General features: G+C 41.7%; 1 long non-coding RNA gene across 1 annotated transcript; it reads right to left on the reverse strand.

Moving 5' to 3' along the window:
• Nucleotides 1–1059: 1059 nt before the first annotated feature.
• LOC140591762 (uncharacterized) lies at nt 1060–16339 on the reverse strand. Its single transcript, XR_011992063.1, has 3 exons — nt 16266–16339; nt 3987–4024; nt 1060–1524 (listed from the first exon to the last, which is right to left on the reverse strand). It is a non-coding gene; the product is annotated as an uncharacterized lncRNA (long non-coding RNA).
• Nucleotides 16340–17767: the final 1428 nt, after the last annotated feature.

Raw genomic sequence — 17767 nt, forward strand, 5'->3', positions numbered from 1 at the left:
GACTTTGATATGGGCCAAATTGTGATGCTAGACGACCAAAATCTCTTTCCAAAATGGCAGGCTCTATAGGTCTTGTGGGGTGTTTCTGATATGCAGTTGTCAGTACCTACCAAAAGTTGTCCATGGAAGTAGGTGGTCTGGTCTGATGAGTCACAGTTTCTGTTACATCATGTGGATGCCCGGGTGTGTGTACGTCATTTACCTGGGGAAGAGATGGCACCAGGGTGCACTATGGGAAGAAGGCAAGCCAGCGGAGGCAGTGTGATGCTCTGGGCAATGTTCTGCAGGAAAACCTTGGGTCCGGACATTCATGTGGATCTCACTTTGACATGTACAACCTACCTAAGCATTGTTTGCTGACCAAACACACTCCTTCGTGGTAACAGTACACCCTGATGGCAGTGGCTTCTTTTAACTCAACACACTACAAAAATTGTTCAGAGATGGTTTGAAGAACCTGAAAAAGAGTTCAAGGTGTTGACTTGGTCTCCAAATTCCCCAGACCTCAGTCCAATCGAGAATCTGTGGGATGTGCTGGACAAACAAGTTCAATCCATGGAGGCTCCACCTCCAACTTACACGACTTAAAGGATCTGCTGCTAACGTCCTAGTGCCAGGTACCACAGGACACCTTCAGAGGTCTTGTGGAGTTCATGCCTTGAGGGGTCAAAGCTGTTTTGGCAGCACAGTTCATTGTATTAGTTTATTTTAAATTGCATAAGGTTGGTGTTTCATTAACACTAAAATCCTTAACAGTATATATTTTAAGACTTTACCATTATCATTTTTATGCTAACATTTTTTATGCCGCTCTATTTCTGGAAAAATGAAGCCCTTTAAAGGGATGGAGCAGCTGAAAGTCGGTTAAGTGGTGGATGCCACCTCCCAGAGCCCCCTGGCAGACAGACATGTGGTGACACTATGGTTAGGGATGTGGGGGTGGCCCCTGTCTAGATGATGCCAACGCAGTTATTTTATGCACAATGTATATTTACCGCTGATGTTTTTTAATTTTTTTTTAGCTCGGACCCATTACAGGAATCATTCAATTAAGTCCGGAATCTATAAAGCACAGAAGGGACCCTGGCTGCCAGCTGATATAGGTGACTGTGATTCAGCTCTGACGGCAAGAGCGATGGAATAAAACAATAACCAAAGTGGCAGCAGAATCAGCATAACAGGTGCTCTGGATTTCACCCAAGCTTACAATGTTTCTACAGCACTTTCAGTGGAGAATACAAAAGCACGGTTTACTGTGACATGTACACACTTGGTGGTACCTTCTTAGATGCTGCACGTGGCTAGCAGGTAATCTCTGACAACTGTTGCACATAAATACTTATTATTAAAGTCCATAGAACTGAAACGACTGGGCCTTTCCATATCCAAACTGCATCCTTCTTACATGTGCCCATGTTATTGCTATTTCAGCCTTTTCCTCTGCAATGGGTCAGCACTCCATCCTAGGTTGTTCCCTGCCTTGCACCCGTAGCCTCTGTGATGGGTTCCGGACCCCCTGCAACCCTGAATAGGACAATCGGTTACAGAAAATAGATGGATGGATGATCTTTTCATATCAACCTGCTGTTCTGAGTTCTGGTTCACAGGGATGGTCTGCAGCACCAGTGAGGGCAGGCCAGTGAATCTCATTTCCCAGCAGCACCACCAATATGCAGCCATTCTCACACTTAGAGTTCAACCCAACGCTGACCATTTATAGCTCAGCAGGTAAGATCTCTGCCTCGCTACCAAATACTGTGATTCAAATCTAAACTACGCAGGCTGCAGCCCAAGGTCTAATATATGCTAATTAAGTTCCGCACAATCAGGTTTTAGGTAAACTCATATATGAAACACATTTATAATATTTTCAGTAATGGCAATCAGGTGAAAGTCATAAGCCTCCAAAGATTTTTACTGCTGGGAATTCTGTGTTCCGGATCAGCACCTCTTACCTCCCCATGTTGGGGTGGTAAACATTTATACTTTATGTTTAATTGTGCGTTTTGTATATCATTAGATCAGGCAGTTAACTTTATAAGGAAATTATTTTATACTGCAAAGTTACAGTGTGAGTTGGTAAAAACAAAATCCATGTAAAAACTAAAAATGTCTTACACTTTATCAACTATTTTGATTGTTCCAAACCCATTATAAATAAACCGATTATAAAATTGTTTCCTTCTTTAACAGCAAAATAGAACATTTTAAAAATACCCATGCAAAGAATAGGCTTAAGCACAAATCCATACATATTCAGACATTGTATTCTAAAGCTGATGCATATACATCAGCTCATTATGCAACTCCAACACAAACTCATCACAATGATGTGTTTATTCGTCTGACATGGGCTGTCTGGACCACTTATCAAAAATGTCCTCTAGTTATTAAGTTTCACAAAAAGTGAAAGTGTTTTTATTCAAAAAACAACTTTTATCAAATCTGCAACATGTGCAACAACAGCTGCCTTATGGGAATCTATGGAAATGAGATATTACAAAATTGGAAACTGCATAACTATTAATACTTTATTAATAATATTGTTAATAACAGCTTATCTATCTATCTATCTATCTATCTATCTATCTATCTATCTATCATCAATTGATTTGATTTCTGGATACTGTTCTTATAATTTGCACTTAGACTTAGTCCGCATTAGATTCTTTTACCTTAAAGAACTGTAGTGTCAGTGATGTCAAATTTATTTTGCTCAGATTATAATTAGTGTACCATGCAAAAATGTAAAAACTATTATGAAAGCCAAGCTGATACAACACACTCATAAACAGAGCTGAATGTTTAATAACACCATAAAGTAAAATAACATCTCTGAAGGAATAACAGAGCTGAATTATGTGGCTATTTTGGCCAACTGGGTTATATGTGAAAGGTCATAATTGTGAAGCTTATGAGGGCTTCACACTTGAGTGGAAATGATTAAATGGAAATTTCTAACCACATTTCGTGTAACTTTGTTTCTGCCATTGAGCACTTTTAGATACTCCAATATTAGATTGAGATACAGTACAATTCCGTTATAACGGACTTTAAGGGATCTGGCAAAATCCAAAGTCTGTTATATCCAGGACACCATTTAATCATGCCACATCCCAGCAGACACACTTGTGGTATAGATTATTGTATTGTACATGTAGTAATCCAACTTTACCTGACTGTTGGAAGTATATATGACCAATGAGTGGTTATACATGTACAATACAGTAATAACCTTGACCTCATTGCTTACTGCATCCCTCCAGCTGTGAGCATCGTCGACACACAGCGTGCCTGGTGATGGACAGCCACACAGACCAATCAGTGTTGTCTGCTGTTACACCATGCATATTTATAGAGCGTGACTATTAATAATCCCGACCACCTATCTGTGCTGGATATCACCAGCATACCACGGGTCTTGTGGGCGGAGCCTGCATGTCTGTTATAGCCAAACAAAACTACAGCTAAAAGCGGCCCTGGGGACCAAATTGTTTGTCCATTATAAGCGAAATTCCATGATATGAGAGTCCGCTATATTCTATGCTTTTTCTGCATGTTCTTAAAGGCAGATGGCCGGGACCAGCAGATTTCATCCATTATAGATGATATTCCGTTATAAGCGAGTCCACTTTAACAGGATTATACTGCACATCTATATTAGTTCTATATTAGACAAGAACTCATGGCCATAAATGGAAATTAGTGAGAGAACATTTTAAACTGGATTTGAGAAAGTACTTCTTTACACAGCGTGTAGTTAGAGTGTGGAATAGTCTCCCTGTTAGCGTAGTGCAAGCTAAAACCTTTAAATCAGGGCTGGTTAAGATTTTAACTCTGAGCTATTAGTTGAGTTCTCCCCAAAAGAGTCTGATGGGCCAAATGGCCTCCTCTCATTTGTAAATTTCTTATGTTCTGTTTTGGTCAATTTATTAAGCAGTAAACTCCTTCCCCCTCCTTGGTGCAATGCCTGTTCTATTACTTACTGTCTCCAGGGCGGTTGCCAAGTGTCCATTTCCCATCCCTGGAAAATGAAAAATGAAAATACAGTCACATTGAAGAACATTACCCCTATGCAAGGATGGAACGATCTGAAACAAAAAGTTTGGCAAACTCATGTAATTAATGCTCCGGTCCCATACACTACATACCAGCTATACGTAGGGCGACATGAAGGAGTAATTAGGTAATTAGTTTGGTTCTACTCTTCCATAACTTGCAAAATAGTCTTAAAAACAAACATGAAAAGAATCATGATGATATCGTGTATCACGATCCTGCTTTTGGAAAATCGTGATGTGGTATTTTTGCCGTATCGCCCAGCCCTAGCTGCACAGCAACTCATTAACTAAATCATGTTTTACTACAAAATGTCTCAGAGAATAAACAAATGCCTGTGTACTCTGTTCGTTTGGCAAATAAACTGATTCTGATTCTGATATGTCATTGGCAGACTGGTAAAATGTTTGTGAATTTGCGTAGACACAGAGTATGTTCTCCTTTTTCTTCATTTTTTACACCTTCCGCTTCCTCATTTTCTATTATCTTTATTGATATCATAGCTGCCATACACAGATTCAGTTATTTTTATAGAGGTTAGAAAATGTGCCGCCCTGCCTGCATGACACTAAGGATTCTTTCTTGGAATTTGTCAGTTCAGAAAAATCCAGGGTCCACACAGAGACCCATGTCCCTCCCTGCACTGATCCTTCCCACTTCCACTTGTCAGTATCTGTCCTTGTAAGGACATTGACATAATTGCATTTGGGACTATGGGAACTCGTGTTCTTCGCTCAAAATAATGGTGCTTCTATTGACGGGACCATCGAAGCTTTAACCAGCCGCCTGAGGCTCAAAGATGAACAATGCAATAGCAGTGAAGACTTACAGCAATTCAATATCCGAAGTCCATAATTAATTAAAGAGACACAGTCCAGTAAAAATATAGTGATAAAATAAAGACAGTATAGCATTTGTTTAGGGAGCGAAAGAAAAAAAAAACTTATTAGTAACTGAACATTACTGTCACTGAAAATTAAGGTTACAGAATAATTGTTATAAAGGTACGAGTTTGCAGGGTGTGTCCTGTATACTGAATATTATACACTTTCCTTATTTCTTACCTGATATTTATCACAGGGGACGTCCTAAGCGTCATCTGTTCCTCGACCAGTCGCCGCCTTTTCCTTCCTTATCTTTTTAGGTATTCCCTGCCCTTGTGTGATAAAGCTCTTAGTCACTTCTTTACTGCTTGGTTCCTCCGGTAAACATAATTGTGGTGAGACTGTTTCTATGGCAATAAGCTCAGAACCAGGTGATTCTCTCAAAGACACTACTGTGGTAAGCCTTGGTAGTTTCCTTATGTGGTTACAAGACTGCATACTACTTGTATTTTATGGCTTACAATATATCTGTGTGCAACAGGGCTAAGATAGAGTGCAGATACATACTTTTATGGTTACACCGTGCAACATAAATGGCATGTAATCTCTAAAGGTTACATTCTCTGTAGGTTGCATTGTACTCTGCACTTTACATCTTTTTAGTATTGTCCTTAGGATTTCATTCTCTAAGTGTTATATACAGGGCTCTCAAGTCTCACTCAGTAGCTGTACGACACACACATTTCAATCAGTCCACACGCTCACGCGCCATTCACACTTTGTATTTCTCGCGTTGAAACATATGGGATAACAGCCACCAAGGTCTCCCCTTATACAGTATAGAATTAATGGACATTATGGAGTGAAGTTCATTGCTGTCCCGATTGAGTTAGACGGAGTTCATAGCCACCTACTACCGCTGCAAGCACGTAATTACATGGATGCGCACACAGATGGAGTGCGGAAAAGGTGGAAGTGTAAGAGCAACATCCGATGAATGCAGTAGGCAGGGCTCTCAAGTCTCATGATCTCATTGACCGTGAGACACACGTTTCGCTCCTAACAGACATAATCTCACTCCAAACTTCTGATGAAACTTGACAGTCCTGCATATAGTTTTATTTTCCATATAACATTCCATAGTTTGAATATTAAACTCAAATTTCAAGCACTGATTCAAGTCGTGGATCTTTAAATTCATGGATATTTACATGGGTTATTTAAACCAAGACTAATTACATTCCTGTAGAAAATGCCATAAATACTAAATTGTATTCTGATTTTCAATTACAGTAACTGGTAAAGCTCCCAAAATAGCTTGCCTTTGCCGGCATTAACAAGACTCAATCAGATCTCAACACAACACCATTGTTAAGACCCAAATGCATTCTAATGAGCATCTGCTGTTCCGTGAGACAAGCTACAATGTCAGTAGCTGTTCAGATGAGCCAGTCGGCAAGGTTCACTTTCAGAGAGAGCATAATGAATAGACAGGCTAAATCACTCACACAGTCATACCATTGTGGATGTTTCACCTGCTAAGCAATGACACATTTCACCAGTTTCCGCCTCTGCAGAGCGTGTGTCGTGTAAAAGCCTGGAGGTGGCATGTGGAAGCGAGAAGATGTCATATTACACAGAAGAAGTAAGAGCTATTTTTCTTTTTGGTTACAGGATTTAAATTTTGCATTTTAACTAAAAGATATATCTGGCTTGGCCACACATGTTCGCCTACCAGCATTTACTAGGTCAACTAGCGCTTATAGTCCAGCTCTGGCCAGACAAGTGATATGCAAAAATAACAAGTAACAAGAACAAATATCACAATATATGCAATAGTGTGGCTTTCAGAAACACACAGCTGTATTACACAGCTACAGAGTATGTATTTAATTGCATCCCCCAACTGGAAACATTGTTTTGATGGTCAGAACACAGCATTAGCCCACCCACTGTCCTTCCTGGACAGGGTTCCCGCGTGACCTGGAGCACAAGGCCATGAAAGGGACAGCAGTCCATCGCAGGACACACATGCACAGAGCCACAGCGAATGCCTAACAGTGGAAACCAGAGAACCTGACTTAAACACTTTCAACATGAGGAGAACTCCACGCATACAGAGCAGAGGCAGGATTCAAACCCACAACCAGAGGTGTGTGTCAGCAGTGCTGCACACTTAGGCATGGCGCCATAGCATTAGACCAAGATACTGAAATAATATTACAGTTTAACTCCTAACTGAAGGCTACAAGCCCCGCTTGTTTCCTGGGAATCGTTCCAGATCTAAATTCATTTCCTAAGATACTAGAACAGAATTTATTTAGAATGTTGTCTTATATCAAAAATGGAACTTTAACACAAGGACACCACCTTAACAGATCCAGGTGCACTTTAATCATAACAGGCTGTTTTTTGAGACCCCCTCCCCTTTTTGGCACGTAACAGGGAACAGTGCCTGTTGCTGGCTGCTATCACAGATTAGACAGCACGGGCTGACAGGCAGAGTCAGCATAATGAGCCAGGGAACGGTCACAGCCACTCTCACAGCAATCGAATGAGCATCCCTGAGTTTATCCGGGGGGGGGGGGGCTGGGAAGACACCAGTGGTCAGTGATCCACAGGGACCCTCCGCCAGGCTCATGCTAACGGGTTTTCTCCTCTTTTATCTTATCAGCCGACACTGACAATGAGTTTTCAGTGTAATTGAAAAAAGGCACACTTTCCTCTCTCCTGCCCACCTCTGCTCACTCACACTGTCTCTCCCATAACTTGCCTTTTCCCTATAATTGAGTTCTTACCACATTGTCAAAGTCAGTGCTCGGGCCCCAGCTGTGACTCGATGTACTTTTGGAGGTGAAATTGAATAAAACAATTCAGGGTAGGTCTTCAGTGCCTACCATCTTCTCCATGTTCAGATTTTTAGTGCCTCCAGAATGTAAACATGACCTAAAGATCAACAAAAATCCAATCTATTGGACTAATTCAAATGGCATTTCATTTAATGACACTAAAAAGTACCGAACTGACCAGGTCTAAAAAAAAATAAAGCTGATTAATCAAAAAAACAAATTTTTGAGTTATTTTTGAGTTATTTGATACATATTTTTAGACAAAGTCATTCAATTTATTAAATAGTTATTAAATAAAATTAAGTGTTGTTTTTGGTATATGGTTTTACACAATAACATTCACATTGCCTATTTTAATGATCTAAGTATCTGCACAGACACTGAAAGCCATAACAAATTAGGGCAGTAACACATAGACACGCATTTACCCTGGAGAACAGGTTGGACAGACACGCCATCTAAACGAGGCTTATATATACTGGGCCCAGAGCCTCTGCACACACAGCACTTTGCCATCAACATGGTTTGACTAAATGGATCGTGTCAGAACCCTAAGAGTGAGATCATGGTGCTGTTAGCCTGGGTATTGGCTTCGCTGTTGCCGTCATCTGACCGTCTTAAAGGCACAGCGACCGTCTTAAAGGCACAGCGCAGAGACCAGCAGGGAAACGGCAGCACCTGTCCCTGCAAAGCCCGCCCCCTCCGCCCCCCCGACTTCACAGGTCACTGCGTCCCAGCCTGTTCTGAAAAAGCCCTAAATGAGACCACATCTATTTTTCCAGAGAAGCTCCTCTCACTTTCTGTACATCAACAAAAATGGGTCAGTGCAGTAGCAGAAGGCTAAAGGAGCCCCAAAAATTAGCTTATCAAACACAGACTGCTATCATCTTATTAAGTGCTCCATTACTTTGTTCAAGCAGGCTTGCCGGTGCTGAAACTTTTGTCACCTCTAAGCCGTTGCCTGTGCTATAATGTCATGTTTTATAATAAAAGGTGGCAACTCATGAGAAGCAGGAGCACGAGGTGAACTGAAGAATATTAAACACATCCAGGGTCAAGCTGAAAATACTGCAGGTCTTAGAAAAAGAAGATTAAGATGTTCATTATTTTCCCTCCTGTGGAAAGACCTTTGTGCCAGCATGCAAACGCCATTGATCTGTGCATGCGTGAGTTAAACTCGCCATTCGCATCCTTACAAGCAGTTCTGTAGGACAGTTTGAAGCTGTACTTTAGTATGTTGTACACTGTACTGTCCTGTTCTTCAGCTGTCTGCCTCCTAATTCATGTAATTTGCTGTCTATCGAGGATGAGGGAGTGACTCTGCAAACACCCGCCCCTAACCTCCAGCTCCGTGCCAGTGGGGTAAGCTGCATCTCTGGCTGACGGTGACCGGCAACCAAATGGGCTGAACACCTGCTACCCAGTGCCAGAACTGAGACGGTCATTTCAGAGCAGCAGTCAGAGAGAAACAGAGAGAGAGAGAGTGCTAGGGAGAGAGTGCACGAGAGAGAGGGAGGAAGAGAGAGAGGGAGAAGGGGAGAGAGAGGGAGGGGGAGAACGAGAGAGAAAGTGCGTGAGAGAGAGGGAGAGAGGAAGAGGCAGGGAGAGAGAGAGAAAGTGCGTGAGAGTGAGAGAGACAGAGAGAGAGTAGAACGTGCTACTAGCTAGACTCTACAAGCAAGAGAAGAGGAGGCTGACGTCAGATGAATGATTGATATTGTTCTTGGTTAACTGGTTTGCACACATCACCATGGGTATTTATAGATTAGCAGATTAATCAGCCTGGGAGCTGGGTTTTTGGTTCCATTTTGTTTTACAATCTCAGCAGCTGCCACCCCCACCCCCATCACTCTACCACTCCTGCATCCTCCTACATTTGCCGTCCCCTATGACGCGCTCACCACGTCAGTGGCTCCGTGCGCAGTGTCACCTCCAGCTGAAGACGCTAGCCTTATCTGCGTGTGTGTTTGTTCAGCAGCACAAGCTGCTGCACAAACTGGAGTTATCTAAATGTTTTCTCTGTCCCCGTTAAGGAAACCAGCAGGTTAAGACCAAAGGATAATAAAATACCTAATAGTCAGATAGGGAACATTTATGGTGAATTGAGCTGAACTGGACACTCAGATTTTTGCGACCAGCCTACAGCAGACTTTCATATTTAACAGGAAGCTGTAACCACAGCTTTCAGGACCTGATCTCATCAGGTTCCCTCATCTGATCTCATCAGGTTCCCTCAGCTGTGCAGGGCCCTCCCAGATGTCCTCCCCGGTCCACGCTGGCCTTCGTCAGCCCCATCAATCTGCTGAGCGGAGATCAGGCCAGCGGCTTTTTCGCCTAATAGGTGCTCTGTCTGTCCACTAGTGGAGGAAAGAAGCGTGAAATGATCACAGTCTATAAATCCAAAGCAGGCTCAGGCTGATGGGCCACACAAAGCAATTGACTGTCTCTATAAAATAATTTAGCCTAGTGAATAAAGGGCTGCAATAGCAAACAATGGAGGGACAAATCATGGTGAAAATGTACTGAAATTATGGTAAAAATGACTTTGCCATTGCCCCTAGCTCTTTTTAATGCAGTCAACACAGCAGATATGTGTAAACATGTGCGTCTTCATTTCAGTTCTGAAATAGTACCACAGCACTTTGTTCCTCCACTGTATCAAATTCTGAACATGGTAGAGAAAACGGCAAACGGTCATGTTATCAAATTCAAATGAAAAAAACCTGCTAACCTCTTTAGACTATTAAGCCTAGTTTATACGTCACTTTTCCGTTTGCGCTTTCAGTTGCCGGATGGTCATGTAAGTGTTCATACTACATTTGGCTGTGGACGCAGATGATTGCAATTGGCGCATGCATGCAGCAGTGATGGTCCACCAGAGCAGAAGAGGGCAGATATATTGTAAGAAACACATACAGGCAGTGCAGTGAAATGGGTGAACTGTTTATGAACAGGTTTAATGTCGTTGATATTAAATGAATGCAGCATACTGAGGTATTTTGGAATCATTACCCAGGACCACCCTCCTGCTTGGCGGATTTTTTCCTGCAAGATTTAAAAATTCTGGACTAGTGTTGCTTTTGAAAATACCATATAATGTCTGGATAGATATGCGGGTACCGCTGAACAACATCATACAGCTGCTCACCATAACAATACCAAATTTTCTTCCTCTACTCTTTCTTGGCTGACCTCTGCTCTGTAAAAGTCAGTGCTGCCACCTACTGAATACACCTAGTGAATTTCCTTGTACATGCGCAGTCGACTCACACTGACACACATGATTTCCCCCGGACATGAAGATCTGACCTACACGCGCACCGTCCAGCGCAAACCCCTGATGGCGACATGTGCATCACACGCCCTTGAGGAGACCGAAAGTGCACCGGGAAAGTAAAGTATGAATTGACCTTTACTACAAACTCAGTGATTTCAATGGATTCCACAAATGTGAAATTAAGTGTGGCCAGGAGTATCTGTGTTCATTCCTACACACAGAGATTTACAGTACAGTACAATGAACATAATAGACCCAATCTATCACAACAATCGCGGGTGGTTGCTCACACTTGGCATCAGAGGAAATCCCACCTAGCTTTCAGCCCCTGGACACCTGAAAGGTTCTGCACTTTTATCATTTGATTTATGGATCCAAATTTGTTTTAACTCTGTTTGTTAACTCACTAACATTTTTATTAATCAGTGCTAGGAAAAAAAAATAAAAAGACAGAATATTGAGATATACAAAATTCTTTGTGGCCCTATTTTTAAATCTCTCTTGAATGTATCTAAAGACACTTTGAGATTCACGTGGACTGAGGCCCATAAAGGACCACTTTGTCATGGCTGTTCCTCACACACTTCTGAGGGACAAAAATGGGACCAAAAAGAGATACATTCACATTACACATGTACAGCTCACAGAAAAACTACTCCATCTGAGGCAGAAGATCTGGTGAAGTAAAAGCTATGCCATTTACTGTCCAACAGCCACACTTTCCCTATTGACAAAGGCGTACGATGCTTTGCTCTCTGATTAATGACATTAAAGGTCAACAATTTACCTTGTCCATAAAGAAAACAATCCGTCCCTTTGGTCTACAGGGAAAGCACAAAATAGGTATGTACTTTAAGGCGTACGCATGGAGCCAGGAGACTGGACTGACTAAAAGGTTTCCTGACAGCAATTTAGCAAGTGCCCGCAGATCTCAAAAAGCCTCCAAACACAGCCCACCCTTTCTGCCAGTGTAACGTGCCACTTTAACCCCACCCCCTCACTGAGGGGGGTGACCGTACAGCCATTTTCATCCGCGCCTCCACATGCCCCCCACCGTGGCCCCTTCCGCTTCTGCCAGTCCCTGCAGGCACAGAGAGCGCTGGGGAAGCTGCTCCACACAGCCTGCCTGAAGTCCACGTCAGCCCCATGTCCTCCATGAGGTCCCAGGGGCCTCGATCTCCTGCTCCAGCTGTCCGAAAGGCTCAGGTGAAACAGGGCTGTACCCATACATTCATTACCATCAAAACATGATTCCTCAGTAATAATAAGCAGCCAGTTTTACCCCTTCGCAAAAAAAAAATAAAACTCAAAACCTGTTGCCTAAACCTCAGGCATCTGCCTGTTGTAATTAAGGTTATCAGTAATGTGATTCTGTTTTAAGAAAGGAGAAATAATTTCATTTAGACAATTTCAAGTATACACTCACCTAAAGGATTATTAGGAACACCTGTTCAATTTCTCATTAATGCAATTATCTAATCAACCAATCACATGGCAGTTGCTTCAATGCATTTAGGGGTGTGGTCCTGGTCAAGACAATCTCCTGAACTCCAAACTGAATGTCAGAATGGGAAAGAAAGGTGATTTAAGCAATTTTGAGCGTGGCATGGTTGTTGGTGCCAGACGGGCCGGTCTGAGTATTTCACAGTCTGCTCAGTTACTGGGATTTTCACGCACAACCATTTCTAGGGTTTACAAAGAATGGTGTGCAAAGGGAAAAACATCCAGTATGTGGCAGTCCTGTGGGCGAAAATGCCTTGTTGATGCTAGAGGTCAGAGGAGAATGGGCCGACTGATTCAAGCTGATAGAAGAGCAACTTTGACTGAAATAACCACTCGTTACAACCGAGGTATGCAGCAAAGCATTTGTGAAGCCACAACACGCACAACCTTGAGGAGGATGGGCTACAACAGCAGAAGACCCCACCGGGTACCACTCATCTCCACTACAAATAGGAAAAAGAGGCTACAATTTGCACGAGCTCACCAAAATTGGACAGTTGAAGACTGGAAAAATGTTGCCTGGTCTGATGAGTCTCGATTTCTGTTGAGACATTCAAATGGTAGATTCAGAATTTGGCGTAAACGGAATGAGAACATGGATCCATCATGCCTTGTTACCACTGTGCAGGCTGGTGGTGGTGGTATAATGGTGTGGGGGATGTTTTCTTGGAACACTTTAGGCCCCTTAGTGCCAATTGGGCATCGTTTAAATGCAACGGCCTACCTGAGAATTGTTTCTGACCATGTCCATCCCTTTATGACCACCATGTACCCATTCTCTGATGGCTACTTCCAGCAGGATAATGCACCATGTCACAAAGCTCGAATCATTTCAAATTGGTTTCTTGAACATGACAATGAGTTCACTGTACTAAAATGGCCCCCACAGTCACCAGATCTCAACCCAATAGAGCATCTTTGGGATGTGGTGGAACGGGAGCTTCATGCCCTGGATGTGCATCCCACAAATCTCCATCTGCAAGATGCTATCCTATCAATATGGGCCAACATTTCTAAAGAATGCTTTCAGCACCTTGTTGAATCAATGCCACGTAGAATTAAGGCAGTTCTGAAGGCGAAAGGGGGTCAAACACCGTATTAGTATGGTGTTCCTAATAATCCTTTAGGTGAGTGTAGTTCAATAGCTATCCTGTTATACGTTACACATGGCACCTTTATTATGTGCATAGGTACGTGTGGAGTGCAGCTCTCATACAGGGTTAACCATCCCATTGTGACTTACATTCTAATGGCACAGCTCACACATGTTCCTCGTACAAACCTGCCTACAGGTCCCAACCTCCCCACCACTTCCCATCTGCATTTGTGCCTTCGTTTGTGGTGGAATGTGGGGCACAAATGGGCAAAAACAGCACACAACATGTTCTTTACCTGTTGTTGGTGACAACCAAGATGCTACAGTTGCATGTTTATCAAACTAAAATCAACAAGGAAAACGATTTATGTGTTGCATAACAAATACAGCGGCTCGTTGTAGTGTTTTCACAATGTACTTATAATTCCAAAAAACATATGGCTTTTAGATGATTTAATCAGAACATATTATGTATAAAGGACATGCTTAATGCCTAAAACAGGCACTTGTGCCCTTTTGAATGCTATAAGATGTGGAGGCAGGAAGCCATACTTCCACTTAGTAAAGCAAAGTCACTTCTGCTCTTTTCCCGCAACTCCATTAGCACCCAAAAACGAAAAGCTTCCCTCCATTCCATCCTCCTAGTCAGATGGCTGTGCATCTGTAATTGCCTTGTGCAACAGCGGACACCTTGGAGGAGATAATTACCAGCACAAAAAAACACCGTTAAAAACTTGGCAGAGGGTTTCAAAGGCCTCTCACAGTGACTGCTCCCACCTTCCACATGTTGCGTGTTGTCTTTGTTTGCACGTTAGCTTGTTGGTGGATGCAGTGAAATTCTAAGCATGCTCTGCAGTGTAGTGGTGTTGGCAGTGGATGGCTGTTGAGGGGCATGCATGATTTTATACGTCCTCATCTAGATATGTGAGAGTTTTTTTTCTGGATTTTTTGAGGGTTTAAGAGAACATGATGACATGCACTCTGAACGTGGAATTTAACCACATAACCAAGATTAATTAAGATTGGATGGTAGAAGTTAACTTTGATGTATTATGCTGATACACATGCCTGTTCTGTGGGGTTCCTACTGCCGTCCAAGCATATGCAGATGGTGACTTAGTGCCACAAAATTACCAGCAGCGCATTTATGTGTTACTCTGTGCTCTGTGATATACAGGCATCCTGTCCAGGGAGTTCCCTACATATGCTCTCGCTTATCTGGAAGAGGTTCTAGGTTCCCCATGACTTAAGTCGTATGGAAAACAATGGAGGGAATATAAAGACCTGAAAACATTTTTTTTCTAGATATTTCTTTAACGAGAAATATAGACATAATGATATTTCAGTCACTGATCTTTTGTATTCACAGAATATGGGTTATAATGTCACAATTCAGATGGCTACCTTTATTAACTGAAGAATAAGTCTATGCGCCAGCTAATAAACGTTTAAGATATACAAAGCCTGTATATGATAGCAGTATCGAAAGCATTACTGCCGTTTCGCATAGGCTACATAACAGAAAGGTAACTGCAGAACGATTACAATGATGTGATTTTAATTTACTGCAATACGGCCGAATAAACTTTCCACCAAATTTGGCGTCATTGTGTCTAGGTTATTAATACTCGGCTTAAAATACCATTATAAGGAATCATTTTAATGATATGGCAATGAAGGGGAATAGTTCCTAATTTGCATTACAAGCAGCCGATTCTATGCATTGTGACACTAGCAAATGAAAAGATGCATTACGGACTGCGGAGAACGCGCACGTGAGTAAACGAGTTGAAAAGAGTGAGACTCGGCCAAGTTTTCTGATTCCAGCGGATCACTCTGTCAGAGGATTAATCACAATTGGGTCCGTGTCTCCTTCTGCAAATGTGACCATCTATCAAGTACTTCGGTTATCCCCCTATTGTAATATGACTCCCTGTTAGAAAGCAAAAGCCTTTCCTTTTGATCTTGAAAAATTAAAAACTGATTGATTGCGCTAGGCAGCATTAAAGACTGTCATTTACCATACTTTCTGCAACTATTAAGAGAGCTATAAAGATCCCTTCAGTAAATTTCAGCGCAGAGCCACGAGGACAATAGAGTAACAGACAAGTACCAGGAATCGTTAATACATTAGCCTGCATTAGAGGTCTCTGCTGTCTGATTTTTAAACCTCCTCAACCTAGAAGAGCAATTCAAAGCGACTCTTTGATTGTGGAGGTCTCTGAATTTCTAGAAATTCTGGGCAATTTTCTACTATACACGCATTATGGATCATATTAATTATCACTATTTATACAGGCATTGTGATGCTTATAGCATATGTTGTTCATCCGGTTTTTAATTATTGTTCCACTTTATTTTTAAGTAGCTTTCAATTTTAAGATCTGCATTTTCAAGCTAACATTCATTCTCAAAATTTTGCAGTACAGCTTAGAATTTTATTGCCTAATATCCAAAATGTGTTAAGAAAATTATTTTCCAATAACTTCTTCAAACATGAATCAAATATCAAAACATCAAAAAGTACTATAATCTGCCAGCCCTGAAAATTCATATGAGAGTTAGCTGAGGTGTTACACTGTCTACAAGTGTCAGGATGCAGTGTGCCGCAGGAAAAAAAATAGACTGTGTCTTCAATTTGGTTTTTATCACCTTACCTCTCAATAAACCATGACGAGATGGCATCGCGCGTGCCAGACCGTATCCCATCCCACATATTCGCATATCATCTGGACTCAACACGCCCTCTGTCACGTGACATTGAGCGCTCCAATCAGCTGCTCGATTCCCTCCTCCGCCCCTAGCCTCTGGCTGCTTCGCATGACCGCGGCGACATCACGGCACTCATGTGAGCCCACTTCGACAGACTGCTCTGTTAGTGATCGTGCAGTCTACATTACTTCTGCTACCTGTATAACTGACACAGTCTGCTGGCTAATTTTGAACAGCTGTTATGCGAATCACGGGAGACATCGGCGGGCGATATCTGGAAAGTGAGCACCTTCATGTTTTGAAGCCTGTGAAATGTAGATGAATATTTTATAAATGCCCCAGCATTACAGAATGTCATTAAGGAGACGGGCGTTTCCTGTCTTTTGCTGCCACATCCATAAATTATACAAGCAATACTATTCTATCATTAAAGGGTTTTAAATGCCAGGTGATTTCTCTTTCACATCACTATCGAAAGGGCAGCCAATTAATACAGCATGGCACGGAGAAGCAAAACAGCGATTATTCTGGTTAACAGAAAGGATAAATAGGTTCCTCCTTTTTATTTCCTCTGGAGAAGCAGTGAAACAGCACATTGTGACTACTTGTTATTTTTAAGATGTGATGCAATAAATCACATTTGATTTATATCTCATGTCTTTCACTCACAAAACACCAATATAACAAGCCATTCGCAGAAATTCCTGAACTGAATTGAGGAGACTATTCCTTGGCCAGGTATCTTCTATGGCACAAAAAGTAGTTTAAAATGACTACCTATGGACAAACACATATAACATATACACTCACTTGCCAATTTATTAGGTACAGCTTGGTAGTACCGGGTTGAACCTCCTTTTGTCTTCCAAACTGACTTAATTGTTCGTGGCATAAATTCGACAATGTGTTTGAAACATTCCTCAGAGACTTTGGTCCATTTTGTCATGATAGCATAATGCTGTTGCTACAGATTTGCCGGTTGCACCTTCATGATGTGAATCTCCTGTTCCACCACATCCCATAGGTGCTCTGTTGTGGAGACCATTTAAGACCTAATTGTTATTTTCACAACACCAGCCTGAGATGATATAAGCTTTGTGATATGACTCGTTATTCTGCTGGAAGTAGCCATTAGTACAGGGCTATTCAAATCACAGTCCTCAAGGCATACCTAATAATGTGGCCAGTGAGTGTATGTAATATTCTTATAATGTTATTTTATATTAATATTCAAATTCGAATGAAGTACTGGCATTTAGAAAGATGTTTTTGGAAGGAATTTAGTCATAAAATGACTTTTAAAGTACTGTACATCATATATATTTTACAAATGAAAAGCTATTTGTACCAATCAGCTTGAATCAATTGGTAGTATAATCCAACAATTATGAAAAAAGTTATTAAACTAACTATCTGGGAGAAGTGAAAACAAAGCCTGGATTTGGAA

The sequence above is a fragment of the Paramormyrops kingsleyae genome, chromosome 6 (genome assembly GCF_048594095.1).
Source record: "Paramormyrops kingsleyae isolate MSU_618 chromosome 6, PKINGS_0.4, whole genome shotgun sequence".
Classification (NCBI taxonomy): domain Eukaryota; kingdom Metazoa; phylum Chordata; class Actinopteri; order Osteoglossiformes; family Mormyridae; genus Paramormyrops; species Paramormyrops kingsleyae.